This window comes from Carcharodon carcharias, chromosome 15, assembly GCF_017639515.1.
Source record: "Carcharodon carcharias isolate sCarCar2 chromosome 15, sCarCar2.pri, whole genome shotgun sequence".
Taxonomy (NCBI): Eukaryota; Metazoa; Chordata; class Chondrichthyes; order Lamniformes; family Lamnidae; genus Carcharodon; species Carcharodon carcharias.
In genome coordinates this window covers 71,223,220-71,237,488 of record NC_054481.1, presented here as the reverse complement: position 1 = coordinate 71,237,488, position 14,269 = coordinate 71,223,220, and the positions used below count along the sequence as shown (strand labels likewise).

General features: G+C 41.2%; 1 protein-coding gene across 2 annotated transcripts in view; it reads right to left on the bottom strand.

The window, feature by feature from the left end:
* Nucleotides 1–14,269, bottom strand: part of LOC121288071 (E3 ubiquitin-protein ligase MGRN1-like) — a 194,418-nt gene that overhangs the window by 125,096 nt on the left and 55,053 nt on the right. The window lies entirely within an intron of this gene.

The window sequence follows — 14,269 nt, the reverse complement described above, 5'->3', positions numbered from 1 at the left end:
CACTCTCCATCTTGATGAAGAATTCTATCATATTATGGTCACTCATCCCTAAGGGGCCTCGCAAAACTAGATTGTCAATTATTCCTTTCTCATTACACAATACCCAGTCGAGGAGGCCTAGTCTCTGGTTGGTTCTTCAATGTACTGGTCCAGAAAAACATCCCGCATATACTCCAGGAATTCCTCCTCTACGGTATTATTACTAATTTGATTTGCCCAATCTAGATGCATATTAAAATCACCCATAATTACAGATGTTCCTTTATTACATGCATCTCTAATTTCCGGTTTAATGCCATTCCCAACATCACCACTACAGTTTGGGCATCTATATACAACCCCCACTAACGTTTTTTGCCCCTTAGTGTTTCTCAGCTCTACCCATACAGGTTCCACATTGTCGGAGCGATATCTTTCCTCACTATTGCGTTAATTTCCTCTTTAGCTAGCAATGCAACTCTACAGCCTTTTCCTTTTTGTCTGTCCTTCCTAAATACTGAATACTCCTGGATGTACAGTTCCCATCCCTGGTCACCCTACAGCCATGTCTCCGTAGTTGCGACTATATCATACCTGTTTACATCTATTGTCTTTTCTTAATTGGTCTATGTGAGGAAAAAGGACATGTGGGGCATTAACAGGAGATTAGAGAAGCACGTAGCATGGGTAATGCAGTAATCATGGGTGAATTCAATCTGCATATAGACTAGGTAAACCTAATGAGCACTAATGCTGTGGAGGATGGGTTTCAGCAGTGTGTTAGGGATATTTTCTAGAACAGTGTGTTGAGAAACCGGCTAGGCAACAGGCTATTTTAAATCTAACATTACATAACGAGAAGGGGCTAATTAATAATCCTGTCATAAAAGAACCTTTAAGAATGAGTGACCATAGTATGATAGAACTTTACACTATGTTTGAAAGTGAGGTAATTCAATCTGATGCCAGGGTGTTACATTTGAACAAAGGAAGTTATGAAAGTATGAGGGACAAATTGGCTGAGGCGGATTGGGGAAATACATTAAAAGATAGGACGGTACACAGGCAATAGACAGTCTTTAAAGAATTAGGACATATTTTACAACAACTGTACATGCCTTCAAGGCATAAAAACCCCAAAAGAAAAGTCAGTCCACTATGGCTAAAAAAGGAAATTAAGAATTGTATACAATTCAAAGAAAAGGCCTATAAAGTTGCCAGAAATAGAGGTAAAACTGAGGATTGGGATCATCTTAGAATACATCAAAGGTGGACCAAGAAGCTGATAAAGGGAGAATAGAAAGTGAATGTAAACTAGCAAAAAACATAAAAGCGGACTGCAAAAGCTTCTATAGGTATGTAAAAAAGGAACGCTTGGTGAAGACAAATGTGGGTTAGGCAGAGTCAGAAGAATTGATAATGGAGAATAGAGAAATGGCAGAGAAGCTAAATTATTACTGAGTCTGTCTTCACTGAGGAAGATGCAAGAAATCTCCCAGAATTAGAGATCCAAGGCACTAGGGAAAATGAGGAATTGAAGAAAATCAGTTAGTAAGAGGGTAAGTCCCCAGGACCTGATATTCTACATTCCAGAATGCTGAAAGAAGTAGCTATGGAAATAGTGGATGCACTGGGTGATCATCTTCCAAAATTCTATAGGTTCTAGAACGGTTCCTGTAGATTGGAAGGTAGCAAATGTCAGCCCACGATTTAAGAATGGAGGGAGAGAGAAAACCGGGAACTACAGACCTATTAGCTTTACATCAGTAGTAGGAAAAATGCTAGAATCTGTTATAAAGGATGTGATAAATGGAAACTTGGATAATGATGATCTGACTGGGCATAGTCAACACAGATTTATGAATGGGAAATCATCTTTGAGCACCTTTTCGGAGTTTTTCCTTGAGGATTTTACTAACAGAATTGACAAAGGAGAGTCGGTGGATTAGTATACTTGGGTTTTCAGAAGGCTTATCCCACTGGAGGTTGGTTAGCCAAATTAAAGCGCATGAGATAGGAGGTAATATACTGGCAGGGATTAAGGATTGGCTAACAGGCAGAAAGCAGAGAGTAGGAATAAACAGATCGTTCACACATTGGCAGGCTGTGACTAGTGGGGTAATTGCGCCCCAGCTGTTCACAATATATATCAATGATTTGGACGTGGGGACCAAATGTAATATTTCCAAGTTCACGGATGATAATAAGCCAGGCGGGAACATGCAGTGTAAGGAAGATGTAAAGTGGCTTCAAGAGGATTTGGGCAGACTTAGTGAGTGGGTAAGAACATGACTGATGGAATACAATGTGGAAAAATGTGAGGTTATCCACTTTGGCAGGAGGAACGAATGAAGTTCGAGAAAGGGTATTTTTTAAATGGTAAGAGATTAGAAAGTAGATGTACAAAGGAAGCTGGGTGTCCTTGTTCATAAGTCACTGAAAGCTAACAAGCAGGTGCAGCAAGCAGTTAAGGTGGCTAATGGTATGTTAGCCTTTATCACAAGAGTACTTGAGTACAACTGTAGCAAAATCTTGCTTCAATTATATAGAAACTTGGTTAGACCGCATCTGGAGTAGTGTGTGCAGTTTTGGTCCCCTTACCTTAGGGAGGATATTATTGACAGAGGGAGTGCAACTCAACAAGGTTCACTCAACTTGCTCCCAGGACTACCTTATGAAGAGAGATTGGGGAAACTGGGCCTGTATTCTCTAGAGCTTCGAAGAGTGAGAGGCGATCTCATTAAAACCTATTAAATATTTCAAGGGATAGATAGGGTAGATGCAGATAAGATGTTGGGGAGCCTAGAACCAGGGGACACAATTTCAAACTAGAGGGGGAAGCAGACCGAGATGAGGAGAAATTTTTTTTCTGTGTTGTCAATCTTTGGAATTCTCTACCCCAGAGAACTATGGAAGCTCAGTCATTGAGTATGTTTAAAGGAGTGATTGACAGATTTCTAAATATCAATGGCATAACGGGGTGTGGGGAAAAAGGCATTGAAGTGGACGATCAGCCATGATCGTTTTGAATGGCGGAGTTAAATGACCTACTCCTGTTCTAATGTTCCAATGTTCCTTAAAGAAGTAACAGACATCGTCATTAAGCATGTGATCTCAATGTTCATATTTACATGGCCCATGCATATTTTAATCTCTTTGCCAGTTTGATGGTAAAACAGTAATACAAAAAGGAGAACCCACAAGTACTTTTTTGATTGGTTTGTGATTTTAACTTTCTTGATTCCTGCTTATTGCTTATCTGCTAAAAAGGCATGGATAAAAACGTCAGATGTTAATACAACTTGCATTTATATAGCACCTTTAGTGTAGTAACATATTCCAAGGCATTTCACAGGGGCATTATCAAACACAATTCGGCACCAAGACACAAAGACCTATTAGGCCAGATGACCGTAAGCTTGGACAGAGAGGTAGGTTTTGAAGAGCATCGTAAAGGAAGAGAAAAAGCCCATGGGGTTGCAGGAGGAAATTCCAGAACTTAAGGCCTCGACAGCTGAAAGCACAACTACCTGGTATAATGATTAACACCAGGGATGCACAAGCTTTTGACTTGCTCTTGCAGCCACAGTATTTAAATGGCTGGTCCAGTCAGTAACCCTCAGGATGTTGATGGTGGAGGATTCAGTGATGTTAATACCATTGGACATCGAGGGGTGATGGTTTGATTTTCTTTTATTGGAGATAGTCATTATTTGGCAATTGTGTGGTGCAACACAAATTTTACTTGCTACTTTTCAGCCCAAGCCTGAATGTTGGCCAGGACTTCCTGCATGCAGGCATGAATCATTTTGTAATCTGAGAAGTTACGAACGGGACCAAACGATGCAATCATCAGCGAATATTCCCACATCTGAGCATGAGAAATTGGAGTAAATAATATGGCCCTGGAGACTGCTCTGCTGTTCAATACGATCATTTCTGACCTTATAATGGAAGGAAGGTCATTGATGAAATAACTGAAGATGCTTGGGTCTAAGACTTCGTCCCGAGGAATTCCTGCAGCAATGTCCTGGGATTGAGATGACTGGCCTCCAACAACCACAACTTTCTTTCTTTTTGCTAGGTATAACTCCAAACACAGGAGAGTTTCCCCCTGCTCCACCCCCACCCCCACCCCACTCCCCAATTTCCACTGACTTCAATTTTACTCGAGTTTCTTGATGCCACACTTGGTCAACTGTTGCCTTGAAGTTAAGGGCAGTCATTCCCATCTCACCTCTGGAGTTCAGCTCTCTCGTCCATTTTCGAACGAAGGCTGTAATGAGTTCTAGAGCCGAGTTATCCTGGCAGAACCCAATCTGAGCATCAGTGAGCAGATTACTGCTGAGTAAGTGCAACTTGATAGCACTGTCAATAACACCTTTTGCTGACAACTGAGAGTAAGTTGATCGAGCCGGATTGGAATTGCCCTGCTTTCTATGGATAGACCACATCTGGGCATTTTTCCCCATTGCCGGGTAGATGCCAGTGTTGCAGTTGTACTGTAATAGCTTGGCTAGTGGGGGTGTGCCTTAGTGGGGGTGCGGCTAGTTCTGGAGCATAAGTCTTCAGCATGACGTGAAAAGTAGAATACTGGAAATTCGAAATTAAAGTAGAAGGTGCTGGAAAAACTCAGCAGGTCTGGTGGCATCTGTGGAGAGAGAAACAGAGTTAACATTTCAGTTCAAAGATCTTTCATCATATTTCCAGGGTGATATCAGTGCCCCTAATCTTTGGTGTGTCCAGTGCATCCACATCTTTGACAAACCTTGCAATCATCACTCCTAACCGGTAGTGTTGTCACTGGGATCAGGTTCCATTTGGAAAGAATAAATTGGATATAGAAAGGACTTTAAACCAACAAAGAGGGGCCGGGGACTGGGGGGGAAAAGAGGTCACCTAGAAATAATAACAACCACCTAAAGGCAAGAGAAAGGGAATAAAGCCAAAGGTCAGAGTATACAAGTCATAGAGATAATAGTGCCCCAGGAATCAAAAGGGTTACAGGAAATAATGAAGGAGCAAAATTCAGCAGAAATCAGCAACCAAAAGTGCAATAAGTCAAAAAAAAGAGAAAAACATCAGGGCATAAGGCAAAGTAGGGGCAGTTAGCCAGGGTTTTGGGCACAAATGCAGTTACGATAAGAAATAAAACAAATGAGTTACACGCACAAATTTAGTTTAAAGGATAGAATGTAGCAACCATTACTGAGACCTGGCTACAAGCTGGGCATGATTGGAAACTAAATATTCCAGGCAATAATGTTTTAAAAAGCATAGGGTTATTGGGAAAGGATGAGGTGCAGCTATATTGATAAAAGACCCAATTACAACAGTCAAAGGAAGAAACTTAGGAATGGTTATTTTGTAGTAAAAACAGTATGTATAGAACAAAGAAACAGTAAAGACTCTGCCAGGAGTTGGCTATAGACCTTCTGACAGTAGTGATGCAGTAGAGGGTTGTACAAATGTAGAGATCAGTGAAGGATGGATTAGATGTAGTGTGGTTATAATGGGAGATTTTAACTTCCACCTAGACTGCTGGAAACAGAACAGCTCACCAGTAAAGGCAACAAATTTCTAGAATGCGTTCTTGACAGTTTTATGGAACAACTTGCAGAAATCCACAAAACATTTGGAGTGAAATTAGTATCTTTATTGCAACCGTACTTCTTTAAACCCTTATCCCATGCCATTCCATTCATGCCACCCCCATCCAATTCCATTCCTCGTTTTCATATCATTCTCATCCCAGTCCCTATCCCCGTCTTCTTCCTATGTTATTCCCCCATTTCATCCCTCCCATGACATCCCATCCTCATCCCCATCCCACACCTTCCAGAATATCCCAGCATCCTCCCATGCCAATAAGAAACAAATATGATATTAAGGGAATGTCATGAAAATATAATAATTCTCATTATTATTGTGAATTATTGTAAAGGTAGGTTAATGGTGAGATTTGGATAGTTTCTCTGTGTGTATGTGCATGTGTGTGGGATTTAATTGAATTGGAGATAGCTGTTCTAGAAGCTTTGAGTAATCAACAAGAAGCTAGGTTTGAAATGCTAAATACGTAAACATGGCTGAAAGTTGTAGAATGTGAGGTGTGAGGAACGTTTGCATTTATAGATAAATTAGGGTAGTTTGAATTTCAAAGAGATGGTAGGATGTTACACCTAGCTGAAGGTGTAAACAGTGTGTTTTCCCCCAAAGGAGGCTGATAATATGAACACTATGAAAAGATTATTATGAGAAAGGTAAGGTTCCAATGACATATCGGAACAATGGAATTTGCATAAAAAAGGGAGAAATATGTGTCAGAGGGGAAGGCATTCAAAGATCTAACATAAGTATGAAAAGCCTCCAGCCTCCGTGCATCAAGTTGCCGTCTACAGGGACCGAAACTGAGAAAACTCACTTTGAATTCTCCTATCCAGGGTATTGTGTTGCTTTGCCTGGGTCCGTTTAAATCCATTTGTTTTTACTGTTGCCTTAATGGGGGTGTAATTGGAAGCTGGATTAACTAGGAGCTGTTATAGCAGTAATTTGTAGACCTATGTATGTGATTGAAATCTCTTTTGTTAACAAAATGTTTAATTTAGTTTTCTAAAAACCTCTGAAGTTGCAGTAGTCTTATTACTTCTGAATTCAGTGCATGCATCTTGAAATAAAATACAAATTGCAAAATAGTTGTGACTGCGTGATCAAGTTTCCCTCGTGGATTTGATCCGCCTGGCACACATCATCTGCCATGTCATAACAGGGAACATCTTGGGAGTAACATGATTGAATTTGACAATAGGTTTCACAAAGACAGCAAAGTTAGCAACTTAAAGACAAAAGGCAAACTTCAAAAGAGATGAGAAATAAATTGACCATAGTAGAAGCATAAGCACACAAGTGGGCATTTAGCCCTCGGGCCTGATCTGCCATTCAGTGAGAACATTGCTGATCTTTGACCCAACTCCAAATATCCACCTTTATCCCCATATTCCTTCATGCTTTGGGATAACAAAAAAATCAATCTCAGGTTTAAAATTTACATTTGATCTAGCATCAATTGCCATTTGTGGAAGAGTTTCAATCTTCTATCATCCTTTCTCAGTAGAAGTATTTACTAATTTCACTCCTGGAATGTCTAGCTCTAATTTTTAGCCTATATCCGCTTTTCCCAAACTCCCTGACCAGCAAGAATAATTTCTATCTTCCCTATTGGTTCTCCTTGATATCAAATCACCCCTCACCCCTTAATCTTCTAAATTTGTGTAACCTCTAGTTTTAAGGTAACCCTTGAAGTCCAGGTAACATTCTGGTAAGCCTACACTCCATTCTTTCCATGTCCTTCCCAAAGTGTGATTCCCAGAACTGGTCACAATACTCAAGGTGTGATCCAACCAGGGTTTGTATAGCTGATTATGGCTAGATCATTTTTCGTATCTTGGTAGCCTCCACTCAACCCAATGATATTTGAGAACTGGGATCTCAACCCAAGGCCAAGGTCATGGTTTACCATGCAGCAGTGATCCTCACCCTCCCATATGCTTCGGATACTTCAGTGGCAAGAAAACTGGTCCAACAGCAGGGTGCTCTCTCAAGCCAACATGCCCAGTACTAATTACTCAAAACACTGGGTAGGATGTCGTTCATATGCCTAACACAACTGTTCCAATGGAACTCGGTCATGGCAGGAAATTCCCAGGAAGACAGCAGAAACACTTAGGAGATGCCCTGAAAGCATCTCCAAAGAGGTCAAACATCCCGCTGACTCATGGGAGTCCCTGACTTGTGACCAACCAAAATGGAGAAGGTTTATTCGGGAAGGCACCAAATATGTCAAGAGACTTCACCAGGGAACATGCAGAGGCAAAGTCGAGGCATCAGAGAGAATGCCTAAACTTCCAAACAACCCTTCAAGCACCACCTGCCCCGCATGTGGTAGAGTCTGCAGATAATGCATTGGGCTTATCAGCCATCTCAGAACCCATTGACCTGGAGTGGAAGTAAGTCATCCTTGACCCCAAGCGACTGCCTAAGAGGAAGCATGATTTCCACCCTTTGTATGATAGTCCCCTAAGTATAAAGATCAGCACTTTATTAACCTTTGAGGTTAGATTCTGACCTGCTCAAGACTCTTTAATGATCTGTCTACCTGGATCCCCAAGTCTCTTTTGGACATCCACTGTTTCTAGCATTTCACCATTTAGAAACAACTCTATTCTATCCTTTTCAGATAACCTAACATTTCCCTAAATCGAAATCCATTTGCCACAGGTTAGTCCATTTGCTTAATTTATCAATTTCTCTTTGTAATTTCATGCTTCCATTTACACTGCTTACAATGCTGTGTATCTTTGTATCATCTGCAAATTTGGACCTGTGGGTGTGTGTGAAGAAACCATATATTAAGAGAAAGGAAATGGTAAAGGTACAGTGTATCCATTAAGAACAGATGCAGGTGAGACTACAAATTAATAATTTGTATCTGTTTTCACAGTAGAGGAAGAGGACAAAACATCAGGAGTACAGAGGAAACTAAAAATAAGTAATGGAGAAAGACGAAGTTAAAAAAGTGGTAATGGAGAAAATATGGGACTTGAGATGGATAAATCTCTACGACCTGATGGTTTCCACCCCAAGGTATAGGTGAACAAATTTCAGATGTGTTTGTCATAATTTTCCAAAGCTCTCTAGATTTGGGAATCATGCCTTTGGACTGGAATATTACAAATGTCACTCCATTATTAAGTAGGGAGGGGGAAGTGAGGATGGTGCAAACATTTCAATTTAACATAATTTGTGGTTAAGTCACTGCAATCTACAGCTCAGCATTTTATTTCACCACCAGTTTCTTTCAACACTAACAAACCCAAGTTCCTCCAATTTTTCCTTGTATTTCAGTCAACATTTACCCTCCATACCCAAAAGCGAAAGTCAAATTGAGCAAGTACAACTATATGGAAGTTAGTTCCTAATTCAGAGTATAGGTTAAGTTTATCAAAGTAATTGCTTACTGGGCCCTGCAACACAATTTCAACAGAAAGAGCACTTCCACCTGAATTCATAAAAATAAGTACAGAATGAGATTAAATCTTTGACCCATCAAATTAATTGCCTCAATTGATTGCAAACAGTTCCACCAGCATGGGTTTTGCATAATTTAAGGCAACCACACAGGGTGTGAAACACAGAGCAATTGGGGAACAGAGTGCTTCATAAATTGAGTGTTAAATTAGGAATTTAGTGTTAAGGGGACCCCCTCCGCTAAGTATTTCTCAAGCAGTAATTTCGGTTAACATTTAGAAGTTGATTTAAAACTTTAAAACTGCAAAATAAACTGTAAGCTAATTAAGATATTAAGATAATTAAGATACCTAGTTACCAATAAACTGTCCGTCAGTAGCAGTTAACTGTCAAACAGCTGAAAGCAGTTGCCGGGAAAAATGTTAATTTACTGTAGCAGAAAGCTGAACTTAGCAGTTGTAACTTGGGTACGTGTCATAAGCTCTCTACATAAGTAGACAATGTTTACTAACGTACAGGAACAGAGTGTGGCTGGGAAACAGAGTGCTTCATAAACTTAGTGCTAAAGTCAGGAAGTTCATGTAAGTGAAAATTCAGTGCAGAAGGGGAGGTGGTGCTGCCTTTTATTCTTATTTATTTAAGCTCTCCTACCCATACTTACAGCACCTCCCCACAATACTGCCATCTCCCATGATCTCTCTACATCCATGGTTTTAATCACCAACAAGGCTATCTTCTAGACTTCCCCCTAACCTGCCTTACATTGCATTGCAACCTCTCCAGAAGAAACTCTTGCCATGTCACAACTGCACTTTCAAATTCCCAACTACCTAGCAACTGGTTAATCATTCATCGCAGTATTTCTTTCAATTTACTTAAGCACTCCCTCACCTCTTTCCCATCCCAGTTACTCCCTCTGATACAGCCCCTCTTCACTCCCTCAAGTTCAAGGGGTTTTAATGTATTGATATACAGCTGGTTCAGGTCATCCCGGACAGCAAAGATTGTCCAGCTTATTTTCTTTGCAATCAGCCAACTCCTTAAATTCTTCCAGCCCCCTCCACCCTCAGTTTCAATAGAAAGTGCAGTGAGCACTTTCTCTATATCCAAGCCTCTATATCCAAGATAAAGACCATCCATTTAGCCATCTCTGCTGTTTTTTTTTAGCCTTGCCCACCTATGGTCTTAGCTAATCATAGTGCCAAATCTGTCCCTACTTTCTGTGGCATCTGTCCTTATGCCTTCTCCAGCTCATCTTATCCCATCAAGAAACATACCCCCAGCTCTTCCAATCCTATTGATCCTACTGAAACTACAAACATAATAGGCAGGAAAAGACCAGCTGATCCATCAAGCCTGCTGGCCAACTTTCCTTCTTGACCAGCATGCTAGATGACATTGTAAATCTTCCTACTCAAGTTCCATCCCCTCCCTTTGAAAACTGTTGTCGTCAACTACTCTTCCAAAGGCACATCAGCGACCACAGAGTTAACGGTTCGAGTCCTGTGACTTCAGAGTTATACGGACTCAAAACGTTAACTCTGTTTCTCCCTCCACAGATGCTGCCAGACCTGATGAGCTTTTCCAATATTTTTTGTTTTTATTTCAGATTTCCAGTATCCACAGTATTTTCCTTTCATCATCATCAGCCACTCAGCCCTTGCTAACTGCTATCCCTTTTTCAAGCTCCCTTTGCTCTCCAAAGTCCTGTGTTGGCATTTCCAAAATTCTATGTCATTCTTTCTTTCAGCTCAGTTTGAACATCTGCCCCAACACAGCAGGAATATAGTTTTAATTAAAGTCACAAATAACATCCACTGAAATGCAGTGACCCTCCTCATCCTCTCTGCAACTTTGCCTCAGCTATACCTCTCCCAATGCCCTTCATCCTTTGTGCACTCAGAGCAGGCCCTTGCTTGGTTACACACTTGCTTATCTGATTGTAGCTAGGCATCTCCAGCAAATGGCTACACTTCAGGAAGACCCTAGGATCCATGCTTGGCTCCCTCCTCTTCCTCTGCCATTTGCTGCTTCTTGGAGGCATTATCTGAAAACATAGGGTCAGCATCCGTATGTTCATTAATGACACCCAGTTCTAACTCTGAAACAAATGCTGGATTCTTTACTGAATCCGTACTCTCAAACTGTTTTACTGAAATAATCATTCATTTCGTTCTCACCTCGAGACACTCCATAAGCCAAAGCTCTTCTGGCCAGATTTGCACCTCCCATCCTCTATAAACTTGAGATCATACAAAACTAGGCCCAACCAACTTCAACTGCTTCATCAATGAGCTTCTTTCCAACTGTGTTTTTTTTAAATTACATTCACAGGATGTGGGCTTCGGTAGCTGGGCCAGCATTTACTGCCCATCCCTAGTTGCCTTTGAGAAGATGGTGGTGAGCTGCCTTCTTGAACCGCTGCAGTCCATGTGGTATAGGTACACACACAGTGCTGTTAGAAAGGGCGTTCCAGGATTTTGACCCAGCGACAGTGAAGGAACGGTGATATATTTCCAAGTCAGGATGGTGAGTGACTTGGAGGGGAGCTTGCACGTGGTGGTGTCCCCATCTATCTGCTGTCCTTGTCCTTCTAGATGGTAGTGGTCATGGGTTTGGAAGGTGCTGTCTAAGGAGCCTTGGTGAATTCCTGCAGTGCATCTTGTAGATGGTACACACATTCCCATCTAATCCTGATAACCTTTGATTCCCTTGCCTAACAAGAAACTATCTACCTCTGTCTTAAAAATATTCAATGACCCTGCGTCCACCACCTTCTGAGGCAGAGGGTTCCAAAGTCACACAACCCTCAGGGGAAAAATTTCTCATCTCTGTCCTAAAAGGGCAACCCCTAATTTTAAAACAGTGCCCCCTAGTTCTGGACTCACCCACAAGAGGAAACATCCTTTTGACGCCAATTAGGGATGGGCAATAAATGCTGGGCTAGCCAGCGAGGCCCACATCCCATAAATGAATTTTAAAAAACACTTTCCTGACCCTATCCTAACTTACATTAAGTTCAATTCACTCATCATTCCTCTACTCAATAATCTACACTGCCAGCCTGATTTTTAAAAATTCTCATTCTAGTTTTAAAATTCCTCCATTGTCTCAGCACCTCTCCTCCTCTGTAACCTCCTCCAGCCCTACAACAAAACCAAGATCGCCGTGCTTCTCCAATTCTGGTCTGTTGCAATCCTTGATTATAAATCATCCCCACTGACTAAGAGTCTTCAACTAACCATACCCTAAGCTCTGGAATTCCCTTCCTAAACCTCTCCATTTCTCTAATTCTCTCTCTTTCTTTAATTAAGCGCTTTAAAATCTCTCTCTTTGACCAAATTTTTGGTCTCCTGCCCTAACATTTCCTTCTGCAACTTAGTGTCACTTTTGTTTGATGACGCTCCTGTGAAGCTCCATGACACATTTTACTGTGTTAAAGGTGCAATATAAATGCAAGTATTTCTTGTACATTTGCTCCTGATCCCCCACTACCTTAACTTAAGATGTCCATCTTCCTGTTTAAATCCCATCATGACCTCACCCCTCAGTCGTTGTAACTTCCTCCAAACCTACCAGGCTCACAGTCCCAAACCCTCTGCCCCATCTGGTTGTCCAGCCCAGTAGCATTCATTACACGACCCTTGGGCCACTTGTGACCCTTCCGATTGTCGGTCCTCTGCTCGCTGCTTCCCTCCCCAATCATCCCGCTCACCACTCCTTCCCCAAACCTCCCACTTGCAGCCTCTCTTGCTCCCTTGCTCGCCTCCTCCCTCTTGCTGTACCACATAAGCCCTTGTTCACAGTGAGGGTTCAGGAGAGGGAAGCGGCAAGCAAGAGAGAGGATTGGAGAGCAGGAAGGAAGGGGTGAGCAGGAAAATGGGGTCAGTGCGCTAGAGGACGTGAACTTGCCCACTTTTGCAGGAAGAATAGAAAAGTAGTATACTATTTAAATGGAAAGAGATTGTAGAGCTTGGTGTACAGAGGGAGCTGGGTGTCCTTGTACATCAATCACAAAAAGTTAAGACGCAGGTACAGGAAGTAATTAGGAAAGCAAATGGAATGTTGGCATTTATTGCAAGGAGAATAGAAGATAAAAGTAGGGAAGTTTTACTGCAGCTGAACAGGGCCTTGGCAAGACCACACTTGGAGTACTGTGTCCAGCTTTGGTCTCCTTATTTGAAAAAATACACACTTGCATTAGAAGCAGTTCAGAGAAGGTTCAATCGACTCATTCCAGGAGGATGTTTCCACTTGTGGGAGAGACTAGAACTAGGAGACACAATTTAAGAAGAGGTCTCCACTTAAGACAGAAATGAGGGGAATTGTTTTTCTCTGAGGGTCGTTAGTATGTGGAATTCTGTTCCCCAGAAAGCAGTGGAGGCTGGGTCATTGAATTTATTAAAGGCAGAGTTAGACAGATTTTTGCAAGACAAGGGAGCAGATGGCAAAGTGGAGTTGAGACTATAACCAGATCAGCCTTGATCTCACTGAATGGTGGAGAAGGCTCAAAGGGCTGAATGACCTATTCCTGCTCCCAAGTCCTATGTTCCTATAGGCGGATTAGTTGGGGAGAGGATTGGCAAGTGGGAGGATTGGTTAGCAGGAGGGTTGGGATTGGGTAGCAAAATAGAACATCATAGCTTCTTATTGTTTTCTTTCCATTAAAAAACACTCCCTGATTTATTGAAGACTGATAACTTGATGTAGTTTTATTAATATAGCTGACAGTGAGTTTTTAAATCACCATATATGAATAATTTTAATGTGTCCAGTCCTCCACCTGAGTGTAACTGATTTAATATCATTGTAAATGGCATAAAAAACTGCACCAAACCATTTACTGTAAGTTTAATTGGTGCACATTGCCCAGCTTCTTAGTAAACAATTGTTAATTTTAAGAAACTTTAAAAGCATGCTGACAAGTGCCTGTGCGCCTCAGAAAATGAGCGCAATTTGAAGAGCCTTCACAAACCAGCATATCGGTAGAATTTCACAATTCTGACCAGTGATTAAAATAAATATTGTAAAGATTATCATTTGTTGCCAAAAGTTTAAAAAAACGAACTGCCAGAACCAACAGGAGACAAGAGTGCAGTGTATAAGTAACATTCAATGTACATCGAACTTTGGTTATATTGTGTACAGTTACTAATGTGTAGTGTCTTACGTTTCAAAATACTTTTCTGAAAAAAATGAATATCAGTGAAGCTGTAAGCATCTTTTAAATTGGCCCTCATTATTTTTCTAGTGAATACCACTGGTC